This window comes from Anomaloglossus baeobatrachus, chromosome 7 (genome assembly GCF_048569485.1).
Source record: "Anomaloglossus baeobatrachus isolate aAnoBae1 chromosome 7, aAnoBae1.hap1, whole genome shotgun sequence".
NCBI lineage: Eukaryota > Metazoa > Chordata > Amphibia > Anura > Aromobatidae > Anomaloglossus > Anomaloglossus baeobatrachus.
Genome location: NC_134359.1, coordinates 272354897 through 272372883, shown reverse-complemented (window position 1 = coordinate 272372883; position 17987 = coordinate 272354897). Strand labels below are relative to the sequence as shown.

General features: G+C 48.1%; 1 protein-coding gene across 2 annotated transcripts in view; it reads right to left on the bottom strand.

Annotated features, from left to right (window-relative positions):
• The window catches only part of PRKCB (protein kinase C beta), a 210484-nt gene that overhangs the window by 75556 nt on the left and 116941 nt on the right, over positions 1-17987 (bottom strand). The gene's annotated exons all lie outside the window — the stretch shown is intronic.

Here is a 17987-nt window from a genome sequence, read left to right as displayed (position 1 = left end):
GCACATAGCCTAAAAGTTTGAATATTGATCTTTTAGGGCAGCTGCTTCCAACAGAGTCGCTACCCATCGTTCCCTGGCACTGAGAGGTAAATATGCTGAGAGGCAGGGGATATACTCCTGTAAAGCAATCCAGATTTGCCATAAGTGATCTCATCCAGCTTTCCCAGGATCAGATAGGACAGATTGATAGAAGAGGGAGACTCATAGATCTGTGAATGCTGGAGCCAGCCGAGGCTCCTCCAACTGCACTTGTAGCGGCAGGCGTGATCAGTGACAGTCATTGAGCAATCCAATCTCATTCCGCGGCTGGCAGGAAGCGAGATGCCACCGGCTGCCAGGAGCCGGGCACCGCGACGTGGGCACTTAATGTATCGGATTCTCAATTACGCAGGAGAGGCTTCACAAAAAGCTTCATTCCTGGCAATTTCCCAGCCCCGTGCACATCCTTCCATGACAGCGAGCACTTCATTAAAAACACTTTGAAGGCTTTAATTGGAAGACATTTCAATTTCATCTTCATCTGGCAGAGAAGCCGCGTTGTGGGCAGTCCCCATACAGCCGCCTGGGAGGGATGGCGGGGGGCGACACCAGGCCGTCTGGATGCCATGTCTGCCTCTTATCATATCCCACAGATGGCTGCCACAAAGATCAGCTGCAAATAACTCCACTTTCTATCCCCATAATGAAGCGGCCTGCGGCTTTCAGATACCGGAGCCTAAACATTATCAGGGGGTGGAGGGGGCATGACACTGGAATACTGCCTCTGGTACCTCCCTGCAACTACCACTGGGGGGCAGTGATCAGCCACAGAGCTCATTACTATGTAGCAAGTACCCCTAGTGGTGGCTGTATATATCTGTATGTCGTGAGCTCCCCCTAGTGGTAGCTGTATATATATATCTGTATGCAAGTGAGCTCCCCCTAGTGGTGGCTGTATATATCTGTATGCAGTGAGCTCTCTCTAGTGGTGACTGTATATATCTGTATGTAGTGAGCTCCCCCTAGTGGTGGCTGTATAAATCTGTATGTAGTGAGCTCCCCCTAGTGGTGACTGTATAAATCTGTATGCAGTGAGCTCCCCTAGTGGAGGCTGTATAAATCTGTATGTAGTGAGCTCCCTCTAGTGGTGGCTGTATAAATCTGTATGTAGTGTGCACCCTCTAGTGGTGGCTGTATATATCTGTATGTAGTGAGCTCCCCCTAGTGGTGGCTGTATAAATCTGTATGTAGTGAGCTCCCCCTAGTGGTGACTGTATATATCTGTATGTAGTGAGCTCCCCCTAGTGGTGGCTGTATATATCTGTATGCAGTGAGCTCTCTCTAGTGGTGGCTGTATAAACCTGTATGCACTGAGATCCCTCTAGTGGTGGCTGTATAAATCTGTATGTAGTAAGCTCCCCCTAGTGGTGGCTGTATAAATCTGTATGCAGTGAGATCCCTCTAGTGGTGACTGTATAAATCTGTATGTAGTGAGCTCCCCCTAGTGGTGGCTGTATAAATCTGTATGTAGTGATCTCCCCCTAGTGGTGGCTGTATATATCTGTATGTAGTGAGCTCCCCCTAGTGGTGGCTGTATAAATATGTATGTAGTGATCTCCCCCCTAGTGGTGGCTGTATATATCTGTATGTAGTGAGCTCCCCCTAGTGTGGTTGTATAATCTGTATGTAGTGTGCACCCTCTAGTGGTGGCTGTATATATTTGTATGTCGAGAGCGCCCCCTAGTGAAGGGGGGTGTAAATCTGTATCTACTAATCTGCCCTAAAGGTGATGTGCAAATCTGTGTGGAGTGAGCTCCCTCTAGTGGTGACTGTATACATCTGTATGTAGTGTGTGAGCTCCTCTAGTGGTGACTGTATACATCTGTATGTAGTGTGAGCTCCCTCTAGTGGTGACTGTATACATCTGTATGCAGTGTGAGCTCCTCTAGTGGTGACTGCCTATAACCTGAATTCTATCATTTGGATCAACTGGATCCCATTTTTTGGCTTTGTGGCACTATTGTGCACACCCTGGAGTGATGGAGGTTAAATGGGTTAATACACCCCAGGAGCCAAACACTGGCCACAGACATGAGTCCCATAAACAAAAATGTTCTTCTAGACATTCTGAGTATTGTGTCTCAACAGTAAAGAAGGGCTGAGCAGGTGCAGGACAGGTCTGAAGCCGCTTATCTGCTATTTAGGAAATAAGTCAACTTGCATTGTTATTATTATACAAATAATATGGCCACCAGCACAGCACCCAGCTTTTCTAGAGCCCTGAATGGTAAATATGACACAATATGCCTTTGTGTGACCACCCTTCGGGGCGGCCATGATGGTTGTCTTCCAACTTTCCCTGAATCAGATCCAAGTAAGACCTCATTAAATGACCGGGACTGATGGTCCTGTGCACCAGACTGCCGCCATGTACCCGCGTGCTACGCTACAAGTGGCCGCCGCCGGCATTACTGTAGAAAAGTCCTGATCCGCCAATAGTCGTCAATCTCCGAGCGCCATTTATAAGACCATAAAGCGCCGGCTGAAGTGGTTTCCCAATCTATCACCAGAATAAAAAATCCCGCAGTGCCTGTAACACAGACTGCAGACAGCGAAACGAGCCGCAGCAACCCGGAGGGAGCGGAGAATTCACTCCACAGCCTCAGAGACTCCTAGAAAACACAAACCAAGGCCATAAACCACCACTCAACCGCCGCAAGAAAAGCCGCCACCGGGGGTGCAAGACATGGCGGGCACAAAACCCCGCCCAACGACTGCAGGTAGAAAAGCAGCTTAGCACACGCTGTAAAAGCTCACAAAACTATTGTTTTCTGTTATCAGCCATCAGGTAAGTCACTGTCAGAACTGAGAATGTGACATGAAGTAATGATCTCCAGAACATCAAAGCCGCTGACAGGTGACAATGGCGCCTATAAAGGGGGGGGGGGGATATTCTCAGCAAGTGGTCAGTCAGTTATGGATGTGAAAGGATCCAATCGATTGTAATGGAGGCCAAACTATAATGGGTAGACTGTATACGGCAGGCCTTGCAGGGTGTACTCGGTATACGGCAGGTCTTGCGGGGTGTACTCGGTATACGGCAGGTCTTGCGGGGTGTTCCCGGTATACGGCAGGTCTTGCGGGGTGTTCCCGGTATACGGCAGGTCTTGCGGGGTGTTCCCGGTATACGGCAGGTCTTGCGGGGTGTTCTCGGTATGCGGCATGTCTAGTTAGTCATTCCTGATATATAATGGGTTTTGGGGGGTGTTCCCGGTATAAGACAGGTCTTATGGGGTGTTCCCGGTACATGACAAGTCTTGAAGGGTGTTCTCAGTATGAGAACATCAATGATGGTGCATGAAAGGACAGCCAGTGAACTGGTGACAGGATAACGAATGCCCAAGGCTCCTTGATATGTGGTCACTCAAGGTTAGCCATCTGATCCGATCCCACAGAGGAGTGACTAGAACATGATGAAAAATTTAATGACACGTATGATAGAAAGGTGTCATATCACACAGAGCTTTGTATCCGCAGACCAAAGAGAGGGCCCATTGCTGACCCCTGTCACCAACTACACTGGGCACATGGGCATGAGGACTGGACCAGGAGTAATGGTAGGTGGTGCCTGGTCTGAGGAGTCCAGGTTTGTGTGTGTGTGTGTGTGTGTGTGTGTGTGTGTGTGTGTGTGTCAGTGTCACTTTCCTGCAGAGAGAAGGCACCAGAATGCTTTATGGGAAGAAGACAAGATGGCGGCGGCCGCGTGTTAGGCAATGATCTCCTGGCACCATGTCGATGTGACAACAACATTAACACTGTACAGACCACAGACGCCATGAGAGAACTTGTGTAGTCCTGACCCTGGTGGGCCGTGGACAATATTCGGCGGTGTCTCCACATTTTGTGACTTCTGTAAGACGACTGTTGGGAGCTAGCGCTGTGTACCCAGCCATCTGCCTGCACTCCTCTTCTAATCTGAGGCGACAGCCATTTTTTCTTTTCCCAGTGTGAAAATCTACCTAAACCTAATTAAAAAGGTGCAACCGCAAGATAATCGTCCCTGCGGCTGCCATCATGACCGCGAATCTGAAGCTTTGTCTTCAGTCACCGCCATAAATTAAACCAAAGCAACGGGAACCGATGAAGAAAAGCCGGGATCAATTTGTGAGGGGGGATAGTTAATGGCGGGGCATCGATGGGGCGTCTGCGGCATAAAGAACAGGCCATCGGTATTGAGAGTCTGTATCACACGGGGAGAAAATTAAATTATTTCACCCGGAATAGAAAACAAAAGCGTTGATGGGGAACTGAATGAAGAATCAATATGGGCTGTAATGAGATACTGGAGCGCAGCGGCGAAGACGCCAGGAGACGACTGATTGCATTTCAGCGCAGGATCGACTCCATAAACAATATAAAGTGAGACTCAGCCTGGTCACGTCTTCCCAGGAGGCCTCAGTCATATATCCTTAAAAAAAGGCCATTTGGTAAAGACTCGAAATGTGAAAACCGAGTGTTAATATCTTTTTCCTAAACCAAGATATACCGGAATGAATTTCTAGGCCCGAAGCCTGAGGCTGCACCACTGAGTCAGAAAACATCAGGTACCACTGAGTCAGGCGACGTCAGGCACTGAAATGGATCTTGTGTAGATCCTGATCATTCAATAGTGACTGCTACGTGTGGACAGGGACCCACACAAGGTCATGACAACACTACACGTAAATCAGGACAGGAAGTGTTGTCAGAGCCTCCCAGTAGTGCAGCCTCAGATTTTGGGCCTTCACCTTCAAAACCTCATATCTCAGCAGAGGAATAAGATATTCGGAAACGGTTTTCACATTATTAATGTAAACTTGAAGGGCTTTATTAATAATGATACACCTCATGATATAGTGAGTGGAGGTCGTTGTGGACATATCCATTTTCATGCAACTATTCTGGGACATAGAAGTAGAATCCTAACGGGGGTTTTTTTGGAATATTTTGGTAAATTACAAGGAGAGAAGTTATAAATGATGTTGGCTGGAGCTTATATCTCTGCTTTTTCCCTCATTAAACACCGATACAATATGACAGAGCCGGCGCCGCGCTGACAATCCATCACCGACACGCGTGTCCCCGACTCTCATCCTCTGTAACCCACGGCTGTCTGCGGCTCGGGCTGCTGTCCATGGTGCTGCCTGCCGGCCACAAGCGCCGATCCATCCCATAGGCAGAAATGAATTGAGACCAGCTGGAAAGGAGTCACTCGTCCGCTCGCCCTTGTACTTAATGCCACAAGGCTGTGTCCGAAAACAAGCGCCCACGGGCCCCGTCCATGACAGATCATCATGTAACCTTCATATCAATCACTAAAAGATTTCTGCTTATAACACAATTCCCCCTCCCCCCACCTCATTCTGCCCCTTAATTTGGTGAATAGCGGGACCACCAGGACTGACCACTAGTCATCTTTTACAAGATTATATACAAGGCCTCATTGAAGATATATGACCCTCCTATGCAGAGGAGTCTGGAGCTTGGTTATTCTCGTTCAGGTGGTCATATAAATATCATACCATGTATGACCACCTTTTTCCATAGACTGAGAAGACCACCTAAATCAGGGGGTAGAACCCCAGAGGTCCTACCCCCTTGATTTAGGTAAATTTCTATAAGGGGTTGTTCTACTTCTGGCCACTAGGTGTCAGTGTCCTATAAGTCTGCACGGGATGGCTTAGGCTAGTTTCACACTTGCGTTGGGCGAAATCCGCTGGGTCCGTTGCTGCGTCGTTTTAACGCATCCGTTATTTTTGTGGTGTCAACGGATGCAACAGATCCGTTATTTCACAGCAATCCGTTAGCTGATTCCTGTGAAATAACGGACTGTTGCATCCATTTGGTATCCGTTTGGCATCCGTCACTCTAACGGAATGCGTTGGCTCTGGGTTTTTTTTCCTTTTTTCATTTTTTTCATTCTGGCATGCTCAGTAGAAATTAGCGGAATCCAGCAGCGGATTCCGTTGTTTAGCACTTAGCAACGGAAATCCGCTACCATAGGGAACCATTATAAATTTTAACGGAAGCAACGGAATCCGCTGGTCGGCGTCATTTTGACGCAAGCATTTAATGTTACATTCAGCGTTGCTTCCGCTCGGCGGAAGCAACGCAGCATCGGCCAACGGAAGCAACGCAGGTACTTTTGGCACAATCCGTCATCCATGCAAGTCTATGGGAAACAGCGGAATCAGTTAACGGATTCCGCTGTTTCCCAAGACAGCGGATTGCGCCAAAAAAAAAAAATAACGCAAGTGTGAAAGTACCCTTAGGGTATGTTCACACTTCCGTCACCTTGATGAATTACGGTTTCCTGCAAAATATTTTGCAGGAATCCGTTTTTTCCCCATAGACTTCTATTAGTTACGGATTGTGACTGATGGCCTTGCGTTGCATCCGCCGCGTGACAGATCAGTCGTCTACTGATTATTGGTGTCATGAATTTGCAGATTATTAAAGAATTAATCCAACTAGTCCCTGATTTTATTTTAAGGGGCTCAGTTTTCTTTTTACTTAAATACATGCATTTAGAATTAAAAAAATATTTTTTAAATTTGAACCAATTTACAATTTTGCACCGTTTGCCGTCTACAGCATCCCTGTTTCTGGCTATAGAAGGAGTTAACTGAGATTCCATTAGTGAGCTCTTTCTGAGAGTATGAGTTAAGAGCGTTCAAAGAGATGTATAGAAGGGGTTAACGCTGCGCATCAGCCAATATGAAACTGTAGAGTAGTTGATGAAAGATAACTTTCTTTTTATTTCATCGGTCTACGTGTTTCGAGGTCAAAGACCTCTTCCTCAGGACCAGTACATCAACAAATGTACTGGTCCTGAGGAAGAGGTCTTTGACCTCGAAACACGTAGACCGATGAAATAAAAAGAAAGTTATCTTTCATCAACTACTCTACAGTTTCATATTGGCTGATGCGCAGCGTTAACCCCTTCTATACATCTCTTTGAACGCTCTTCCACGTGGGGCTGCAGCAAACGCCATTATCTCATGCGTATCAGTAGTTGTGACTTTCACAACTATACAAGGTGAGTGTATATCTTCTATATATTGCACTGTCCATCTGGTGTTACACTATTAGCGCTTCTTATTTATAGATACATGAGTATGAGTTAACTGAGAATCCATCAGTGAGCTCCTTCTGAGAATGAGTTAACTGAGAATCCATCAAAGAGCTCTTTCTGAGAACTGAGAATCCATCAGTGAGCTCTTTCTGAGCATATGAGTTAACTGAGAATCCATCAGTGAGCTCCTTCTGACAGTGAGTGTTTTCTTTTAATAATTTAGCTTTCCCTTTTTTTATACACATCTTAGCCGATTTATAACCACAGACCACATCAAAGTCAATTATACGGGGAACTAAGGAACCTGTAAGATCCAAACCGTGCAAGATTTATAATGAAAAGGAATCCCAAAAATATTTTGTTGCCCCAAATACATGCATTTCAGCAAAAAAAAATAAAAATAAAAAAAGTTCTCAAAATGTGGCCAACCCCTCTAAGTAAATATAGTGAAGGGGTACTCCAGAGAAAGTAGCTATTGCCTATCAAATGCATAGGTGATAACTTCTAGGTGAGGGGCCAAAATATCCCTTTAATAGCGAAATATAAGATCAGGAAAATGTGGGCTTTGCTTAGACAGAGGACGTCATCCTGTGATACTGTAGCTGGATTGCAGCCGATTTGGAGATCCGAGGACTCGTGTTTTGCCTCTATAATCCCTTTAAACTCATCCCGGCAGAGATCAGCGATGTCCTGGCAGAAATACAGCGAGCAGCCTTTATCCTTCCGCACTAATCACACGGGTCAACACACAAGGTGTCATCATTACTACAGAACTTAATTACTGGCTCTCCTAAAGTCTATAACGAGCTGGCATTGAGCTGGGCAGTACCAGGGCTAACAGCGACCCGCCTTACGTCAATGGGCAGAGATATGCGAGGGTTCAGGACAGGCAGAGATAGAGGTGTATAAATAAAGAATTATGATCATCGGTAAATAAGAGGATGAGATTAGGTATAAAGATGGGGATAAATTAAAATACAAATGTGTTTAGAGTATTTGGAGGCAAAATCTAAGAAAGAGCAATCCAGAAGATAGCTGCAGCATAAGAGAAGTCCTGTAGCATAAAATAATTTTCTTAGTCACAAACCGCAGCAAATCAGGTCTCAAGGAAGGTTTAGGAGCAACATTTTTGCCTAAGGACTAATGACTTCCTATCTACCAGCATGCGTGTGTTTTTCAGGAGATGCAGAAATGTCTGTAACCAAATACTCACCATGCAGACATAGCCTAATTTGGTAATCCGGCATGGACTTCAATAAGTTCACCTGAGGTGAGGTCACTAAGTTCAATGAGTTCTTTTAAGCTCAGTTCACCTGAGGTCACAGGTAGGGTACCGTGGGAACCACCAGCTGAGACCTCAGGTGAACTCCGTGACATCACTGCTCACAGCTGCAGCTCAGTCCGTGTGTCCCTGACGCCGCAGTGATTGGTCACGTTTTTCTAATGTAGCCGTGCACTGCAACTTCACAATGTAGCACAGTCGGGATCAGTGCGATCTTGTGTGGATTACATCGAACCTGAAGGGGTGCTTTGGGTGGTAATAAGTTGAAGAGTTTATTTCTACTTTGTTTTTTTGTTTTTTTAAATAAAAGGATTTTTCACTGTTTATTTCTTTGTACCTACAGGGTTAGTAATGGGGAGGGGGATGTCTCATAGACCCATACCAATTACTATATATAGAGGTGTCACAGAGGGTGGGCGGGACAAGCAGTGAATATGCATGAGAGTTAATGAGTGGCCCCGGAAGCAGTGTGACAGCCGCACAAGAGACTCGGTAAGTACAACTTTCCTGCTCTAATTCCCATTTCACTTCCTTTAACAGCTCCCTAGCCCAATGTACTTTTTTATACTTTTATTTTATAGCACTAAAGTTCAGGTCCCTATAGATTTATATGGGTTTCGCTGTTCGGGCTTATGTTTCGGTTCAAGTCCGGACTCGAATCTGACTTTTCTTTAAGTCCAGCTGAACCTGCTGAATCTGAGCATCTGTGTATTTGCCCATCTATAGTCAGGAAGAACGTTCAAGAATACATGGGAAGTTCTGGAGAAGTCACAGAGTCAGGAAGAGGGTTCTAGAATATATGGGCAGCTCAGGAGAAGCCACGGAGTCAGGAAGAGGGTTCTAGAATATATGGGCAGCTCAGGAGAAGTCAACCCCAGCATGACCCGACAGCTGAGAGGTCAGGCAAAAAAAAGGAGAACATGTACGCTGCATGAACACGGTGCAGCCACTGACGCTCCTTAACATACTTCTACATCGCCTGGTATAGCCCCATCCTGAAATACTCCTGTGCTTCTCTTCAGAACCGAACAGACAGCAGGGGATGGCAATAAATAATGTACAGATGCAACTTGGTTGATTTTTGATTCAAAAAGTTGAAGCCCTTAAGACAAAGCTTCTTGGAAAGGAGAACTGTATTTTTTTTCACTTCTTCAAAATGTGTTTCCCATGCTGAGAAAGGAAAATTGCGAGTGATTGTATCTAGGCAGTTCTTTATTCCCCCTTAAAGGTACTTCATATTTTGCATACATTTACAGAAGAAGTCTAAAAATACACCCGGTACAATGAAATATTTGAAACATGCGTTCTAAAGAAAGCGCGGTGCATCTGCTGGTATTCCCACCCTACGAAAGAACGCAACAGAGCGGAGTAAATAGAAAAATTCCAGAAATGGAGAGATGACTGCACAGGTGTAGTGCTTCAGAGTACGGGTACACCGCTCCAAATCTGGACGCCACCGAGGCAGGGCCCAAAGCGACGCCGACGAGGCAGGGCCCAAAGCGACGCCGACGAGGCAGGGCCCAAAGCGACGCCGACGAGGCAGGGCCCAAAGCGACGCCGACGAGGCAGGGCCCAAAGCGACGCCGACGAGGCAGGGCCCCAAAGCGACGCCGACGAGGCAGGGCCCAAAGCGACGCCGACGAGGCAGGGCCCAAAGCGACGCCGACGAGGCAGGGCCCAAAGCGACGCCGACGAGGCAGGGCCCAAAGCGACGCCGACGAGGCAGGGCCCAAAGCGACGCCGACGAGGCAGGGCCCAAAGCGACGCCGACGAGGCAGGGCCCAAAGCGACGCCGACGAGGCAGGGCCCAAAGCGACGCCGACGAGGCAGGGCCCAAAGCGACGCCGACGAGGCAGGGCCCAAAGCGACGCCGACGAGGCAGGGCCCAAAGCGACGCCGACGAGGCAGGGCCCAAAGCGACGCAGACGAGGCAGGGCCCAAAGCGACGCAGACGAGGCAGGGCCCAAAGCGACGCAGACGAGGCAGGGCCCAAAGCGACACCGACGAGGCAGGCCCAAAGCGACGCCGACGAGGCAGGGCCCAAAGCGACGCCGACGAGGCAGGGCCCAAAGCGACGCCGACGAGGCAGGGCCCAAAGCGACGCCGACGAGGCAGGGCCCAAAGCGACGCCGACGAGGCAGGGCCCAAAGCGACGCTGACGAGGCAGGGGGGCCAAGCGACGTCGACGAGGCAGGGCCCAAAGCGACGCCGACGAGGCAGGGGGCCAAGCGACGCCGACGAGGCAGGGGGCAAAGGCAAGGGGCAAGGGACATTACGAGGGAGGCTTACGTGACAAACCAGTTTCCACCCAGGGACACAATGCAGGATTTTGGGGTTTTCTCTGAAGCAGAGATGCGAGCAGGGAGCTGATGGGTTAAACAGACTTGTAAGTATTCCCCGCAAGAAATAAATAGATAAATATATCCACCCCCGGATACAATTCAATTTGCATTTAAAAACACAAGGCGCTGCAGTCGCCGCTGCACAGGATGTCTGATCAACAGCCGCATGGAGAAATTAATCTGAAGAAATGTAGTCACAAGTGCAATGAAATTTGCACAAGTAGCAGCGAGAACCATGAATATTTCACCATGGAATGACTAGCTAAGTTCACATTTCCGCTAAAATCTATCAGTCACAATCCGCTGCTCTTGTAAACAGCGGAATCCGTTTAGCGGATTCCGCTGCTCCCATAGACTTGTATGAGCAGCGGATTGTGACTGATGATGCTGCGTTGCACCCTCCGCCCGACTGATCAGTCGTGGAACGACTGACCGCCGGGCGGGAGGAACGCAGCATGTAACGTTTTTTGAGCAGCGAGATCCGTCGGATTTCGCTGCGCATGCTCTCTGGCTCCCTGCACACGTCACCAGGTTTGGTTGGTTACCCGATATTTACCCTGGTTACGGTGCAAGGAGCCAGCGCTAAGCGGTGTAGGCCCGTAACCAAGGTAAATATCGGGTAACCAAGGTAAACATCGGGTGCTTTGCTGTTACCCCGATATTTAGGCTGGTTACGTGTGCAGGGAGGGCCGACACTTCCCCGCTCGGCCCCGCCCCCTCCCGCACTCCGCACATGTATGTACACACACACACACACCTGTCCCCAGCCATGCAGACAAGCACTGACACCCTCGTCTGGCCCCGCCCCCCGCTCGGCTCCGCCCCCTCCCGCACTTTGCATGTGCACACACATACATACATACATACATACATACATGCACATACACTCACTCACTCACTCACAGATACACTCACCTGTCCCCAGCCATGCAGACCGCAGCACTTCCACTGACATCCTCAGCGCCTGGCCCCGCCCCCCGCTCGGCTCTGCCCCAGAACTCCGCCCCCCGCACACAACGGAATCCGACAAAGAATTCTGTTCTTTGTCATCCGTTGTACAGCGTTGAACAGCGCATCAGTCACATGCGTCAAGCGACGCATGTGACTGATACAAATCAACGGAAATGTGAACTTAGCCTAGACAAGAAGGAGGGGGATCCAACAAATGTCACATTAACCCCTTCATCACCTCAATAAAGTGTACAACCCAAGAAATGGTCCAGCAGAAGAGAGGCGCAGTGCTCACATCCCAGCGCTGACGCTTTGTTAGTCATCAGGGTAGGGTTGCTCTTATGTAGTAGAGGTCACTGTGCGATTATGAAGGATATGCTGTATGCCATCACTTTACTGGGTTAACAAATTTTGCATAGTTTGGATTTCACCGGCTACACATTCAACTTTGATGTGTTCTAGTTATAAATCAGCTGAGAGGAGCTCAGAACAAGACATTTTTCCAGAAACTCTTCATGGTAGTGCCCGCTCATCACTAGTTACGAGTACTGAGCACCTGAGCATGGTAGTGCCCACTCATCACTAGTTACTAGTACTGAGCACCCGAGCATGGTAGTGCCCGCTCATCACTAGTTACGAGTACTGAGCACCCGAGCATGGTAGTGCCTGCTCATCACTAGTTACATGTACTGAGCACCTGAGCATGGTAGTGCCCGCTCATCACTAGTTACGAGTACTGAGCACCCGAGCATGGTAGTGCCCGCTCATCACTAGTTACATGTACTGAGCACCTGAGCATGTAGTGCCCGCTCATCACTAGTTACGAGTACCGAGCACCCGAGCATGGTAGTGCCCGCTCATCACTAGTTACGAGTACTGAGCACCCGAGCATGGTAGTGCCCGCTCATCACTAGTTACGAGTACTGAGCACCCGAGCATGGTAGTGCCCGCTCATCACTAGTTACTAGTAATGAGCACCTGAGCATTGTAGTGCCCGCTCATCACTAGTTACCAGTACTGAGCACCCGAGCATTGGTAGTGCTCGCTCATCACTAGTTACCAGTACTGAGCACCCGAGCATGGTAGTGCCGCTCTATCACTAGTTACGAGTACAGCGAGCATGGTAGTGCCCGCTCATCACTAGTTACGAGTACAGAGCATAGGTAGTGCCCGCTCATCACTAGTTACGAGTACAGAGCACCCGAGCATGGTAGTGCCCGCTCATCACTAGTTACGAGTACTGAGCACCCGAGCATGGTAGTGCTCGCTCATCACTAGTTACTAGTACTGAGCACCTGAGCATGGTAGTGCCGCTCATCACTAGTTACCAGTACTGAGCACCCGAGCATGGTAGTGCTCACTCATCTCTAGTTACCAGTACTGAGCACCCGAGCATGGTAGTGCCGCTCATCACTAGTTACGAGTACTGAGCACCCGAGCATGGTAGTGCCCGCTCATCACTAGTTACGAGTACTGAGCACCCGAGCATGGTAGTGCTCGCTCATCACTAGTTACGAGTACTGAGCACCCGAGCATGGTAGTGCCCGCTCATCACTAGTTACGAGTACTGAGCACCTGAGCATGGTAGTGCTCGCTCATCACTAGTTACGAGTACAGAGCATGGTAGTGCCCGCTCATCACTAGTTACGAGTACAGAGCACCCGAGCATGGTAGTGCCCACTCATTACTAATTACGAGTACAGAGCACCCGAGCATGGTAGTGCTCGCTCATCACTAGTTACGAGTACTGAGCACCTGAGCATGGTAGTGCCCGCTCATCACTAGTTACGAGTACTGAGCACCCGAGCATGGTAGTGCCCGCTCATCACTAGTTACGAGTACTGAGCACCTGAGCATGGTAGTGCCCGCTCATCACTAGTTACGAGTACAGAGCACCCGAGCATGGTAGTGCCCGCTCATCACTAGTTACGAGTACAGAGCACCCGAGCATGGTAGTGCTCGCTCATCACTAGTTACGAGTACTGAGCACCCGAGCATGGTAGTGCCCGCTCATCACTAGTTACGAGTACTGAGCACCTGAGCATGGTAGTGCCCGCTCATCACTAGTTACTAGTGATGAGCGAGCATGCTTGTCACTACTCGGTACTCGCACGAGTATCACTGTACTCGGGCTGCTCGGCGGGGACCGAGTAATCTCGCGATACTCGTGCTTTACTCGTGGTCTTCATTTCTGCATGTTGGCGCTCTTTTGAGAGCCAGCCCTCATGCAGGGATTGGCTGGCAGACCACTGCAATGCCACAGCCCTGTTAGTTGTGGAATTGCAGTGATTGGCCGGCCTGCACAGCGTCACCGAGCCTTTATATAGGCCGGCGCGCTGTGCTCTGCTCACAGCTATTCTGACAGTGAGTGTAGGGAGAGTGTCGCTGATTCAGGGAAAGCTTTGCGGCCCTTTATAGCTTTTTCAGTTGCAGGGCTGCAAACAGTGTGACCAGAAGTCCTTCTCAGGACTATTCTAGTTGTATACAGGCAGGCAGGGTATAGCCAGGTCGGAGTACAGTAGCAGAGTCCTTCTCAGGACTATTGTTGCTATATACAGGCAGGGTATAGCCAGGTCGGAATACAGGCTAGTGACCAGAAGAGTCCTTGTCAGGACTATTGTAGCAGTATACAGGCAGGCAGGCAGGGTATATATAGCCATTCCTAGTGGTGACCGTATACCAGCCTTCATCATATCTGGGGCTGGTGTACACAGTGTAAAACAGTCCAGATAGTGTCAGACTTCTCAGTAATTGTCGCTCCTAAAAACCAGTTAGGTTCTTATTGCGTCCGTGCTTGCATTTAAAAACAGCACGTGTGTGGCAGTCGGTGGCAGGGTACAGGTGCGCGTTTTGCACAAACTATTATATAACGCACAAGTCTAGTGTATAATACACGTCAGTCAGCAGTGTCTGATAGTGTCAGACTTCTCAGTAATTGTCGCTCCTAAAACCCAGTTAGGTTCTTATTGCGTCCGTGCTTGCATTTAAAAACAGCACGTGTGTGGCAGTCGGTGGCAGGGTACAGGTGCGCGTTTTGCACAAACTATTATATAACGCACAAGTCTAGTGTATAATACACGTCAGTCAGCAGTGTCTGATAGTGTCAGACTTCTCAGTAATTGTCGCTCCTAAAACCCAGTTAGGTTCTTATTGCGTCCGTGCTTGCATTTAAAAACAGCACGTGTGTGGCAGTCGGTGGCAGGGTACAGGTGCGCGTTTTGCACAAACTATTATATAACGCACAAGTCTAGTGTATAATACACGTCAGTCAGCAGTGTCTGATAGTGTCAGACTTCTCAGTAATTGTCGCTCCTAAAAACCAGTTATGTTCTTATTGCGTCCGTGCTTGCATTTAAAAACAGCACGTGTGTGGCAGTCGGTGGCAGGGTACAGGTGCGCGTTTTGCACAAACTATTATATAACGCACAAGTCTAGTGAATAATACACATCAGTCAGCAGTGTCTGATAGTGTCAGACTTCTCAGTAATTGTCGCTCCTAAAACCCAGTTAGGTTCTTATTGCGTCCGTGCTTGCATTTAAAAACAGCACGTGTGTGGCAGTCGGTGGCAGGGTACAGGTGCGCGTTTTGCACAAACTATTATATAACGCACAAGTCTAGTGTATAATACACGTCAGTCAGCAGTGTCTGATAGTGTCAGACTTCTCAGTAATTGTCGCTCCTAAAAACCAGTTATGTTCTTATTGCGTCCGTGCTTGCATTTAAAAACAGCACGTGTGTGGCAGTCGGTGGCAGGGTACAGGTGCGCGTTTTGCACAAACTATTATATAACGCACAAGTCTAGTGTATAATACACGTCAGTCAGCAGTGTCTGATAGTGTCAGACTTCTCAGTAATTGTCGCTCCTAAAAACCAGTTAGGTTCTTATTGCGTCCGTGCTTGCATTTAAAAACAGCACGTGTGTGGCAGTCGGTGGCAGGGTACAGGTGCGCGTTTTGCACAAACTATTATATAACGCACAAGTCTAGTGTATAATACACGTCAGTCAGCAGTGTCTGATAGTGTCAGACTTCTCAGTAATTGTCGCTCCTAAAACCCAGTTAGGTTCTTATTGCGTCCGTGCTTGCATTTAAAAACAGCACGTGTGTGGCAGTCGGTGGCAGCGTACAGGTGCGCGTTTTGCACAAACTATTATATAACGCACAAGTCTAGTGTATAATACACGTCAGTCAGCAGTGTCTGATAGTGTCAGACTTCTCAGTAATTGTCGCTCCTAAAAACCAGTTAGGTTCTTATTGCGTCCGTGCTTGCATTTAAAAACAGCACGTGTGTGGCAGTCGGTGGCAGGGTACAGGTGCGCGTTTTGCACAAACTATTATATAACGCACAAGTCTAGTGTATAATACACGTCAGTCAGCAGTGTCTGATAGTGTCAGACTTCTCAGTAATTGTCGCTCCTAAAAACCAGTTAGGTTCTTATTGCGTCCGTGCTTGCATTTAAAAACAGCACGTGTGTGGCAGTCGGTGGCAGGGTACAGGTGCGCGTTTTGCACAAACTATTATATAACGCACAAGTCTAGTGTATAATACACGTCAGTCAGCAGTGTCTGATAGTGTCAGACTTCTCAGTAATTGTCGCTCCTAAAAACCAGTTAGGTTCTTATTGCGTCCGTGCTTGCATTTAAAAACAGCACGTGTGTGGCAGTCGGTGGCAGGGTACAGGTGCGCGTTTTGCACAAACTATTATATAACGCACAAGTCTAGTGTATAATACACGTCAGTCAGCAGTGTCTGATAGTGTCAGACTTCTCAGTAATTGTCGCTCCTAAAAACCAGTTAGGTTCTTATTGCGTCCGTGCTTGCATTTAAAAACAGCACGTGTGTGGCAGTCGGTGGCAGGGTACAGGTGCGCGTTTTGCACAAACTATTATATAACGCACAAGTCTAGTGTATAATACACGTCAGTCAGCAGTGTCTGATAGTGTCAGACTTCTCAGTAATTGTCGCTCCTAAAAACCAGTTAGGTTCTTATTGCGTCCGTGCTTGCATTTAAAAACAGCACGTGTGTGGCAGTCGGTGGCAGGGTACAGGTGCGCGTTTTGCACAAACTATTATATAACGCACAAGTCTAGTGTATAATACACGTCAGTCAGCAGTGTCTGATAGTGTCAGACTTCTCAGTAATTGTCGCTCCTAAAAACCAGTTAGGTTCTTATTGCGTCCGTGCTTGCATTTAAAAACAGCACGTGTGTGGCAGTCGGTGGCAGGGTACAGGTGCGCGTTTTGCACAAACTATTATATAACGCACAAGTCTAGTGTATAATACACGTCAGTCAGCAGTGTCTGATAGTGTCAGACTTCTCAGTAATTGTCGCTCCTAAAAACCAGTTAGGTTCTTATTGCGTCCGTGCTTGCATTTAAAAACAGCACGTGTGTGGCAGTCGGTGGCAGGGTACAGGTGCGCGTTTTGCACAAACTATTATATAACGCACAAGTCTAGTGTATAATACACGTCAGTCAGCAGTGTCTGATAGTGTCAGACTTCTCAGTAATTGTCGCTCCTAAAAACCAGTTAGGTTCTTATTGCGTCCGTGCTTGCATTTAAAAACAGCACGTGTGTGGCAGTCGGTGGCAGGGTACAGGTGCGCGTTTTGCACAAACTATTATATAACGCACAAGTCTAGTGTATAATACACGTCAGTCAGCAGTGTCTGATAGTGTCAGACTTCTCAGTAATTGTCGCTCCTAAAAACCAGTTAGGTTCTTATTGCGTCCGTGCTTGCATTTAAAAACAGCACGTGTGTGGCAGTCGGTGGCAGGGTACAGGTGCGCGTTTTGCACAAACTATTATATAACGCACAAGTCTAGTGTATAATACACGTCAGTCAGCAGTGTCTGATAGTGTCAGACTTCTCAGTAATTGTCGCTCCTAAAAACCAGTTAGGTTCTTATTGCGTCCGTGCTTGCATTTAAAAACAGCACGTGTGTGGCAGTCGGTGGCAGCGTCAGGCTCCACGTTGTCCCTGGATAGAGACGTGCATGAGGGCCTCAAAACATTGTTCCCATTGCAAAGGAGTGGGTCTCCTGTCGTTGTAATGTCCATTCTGCAAAGAATGGGCGAAAAAATTTACCACTGGGGGTATACCTGAAACAAAGGCCTAAGTATTGCAATTTGTAACGGTCATCATCATGGTGGCGCATGAGGAGAAGGAGGAGCAGTCCAGCGATTAGCCAAACTCCAGAAGTGTGTACCCATGGGTGAGTGGAGGTACATGGCAAACTTTAAATTCCGCTCTCATTTGCTGGTGGTGTGGTGAAGTCTGGCCCAATCCAACCCTTGTTCATCTTGATTAGAGTCAG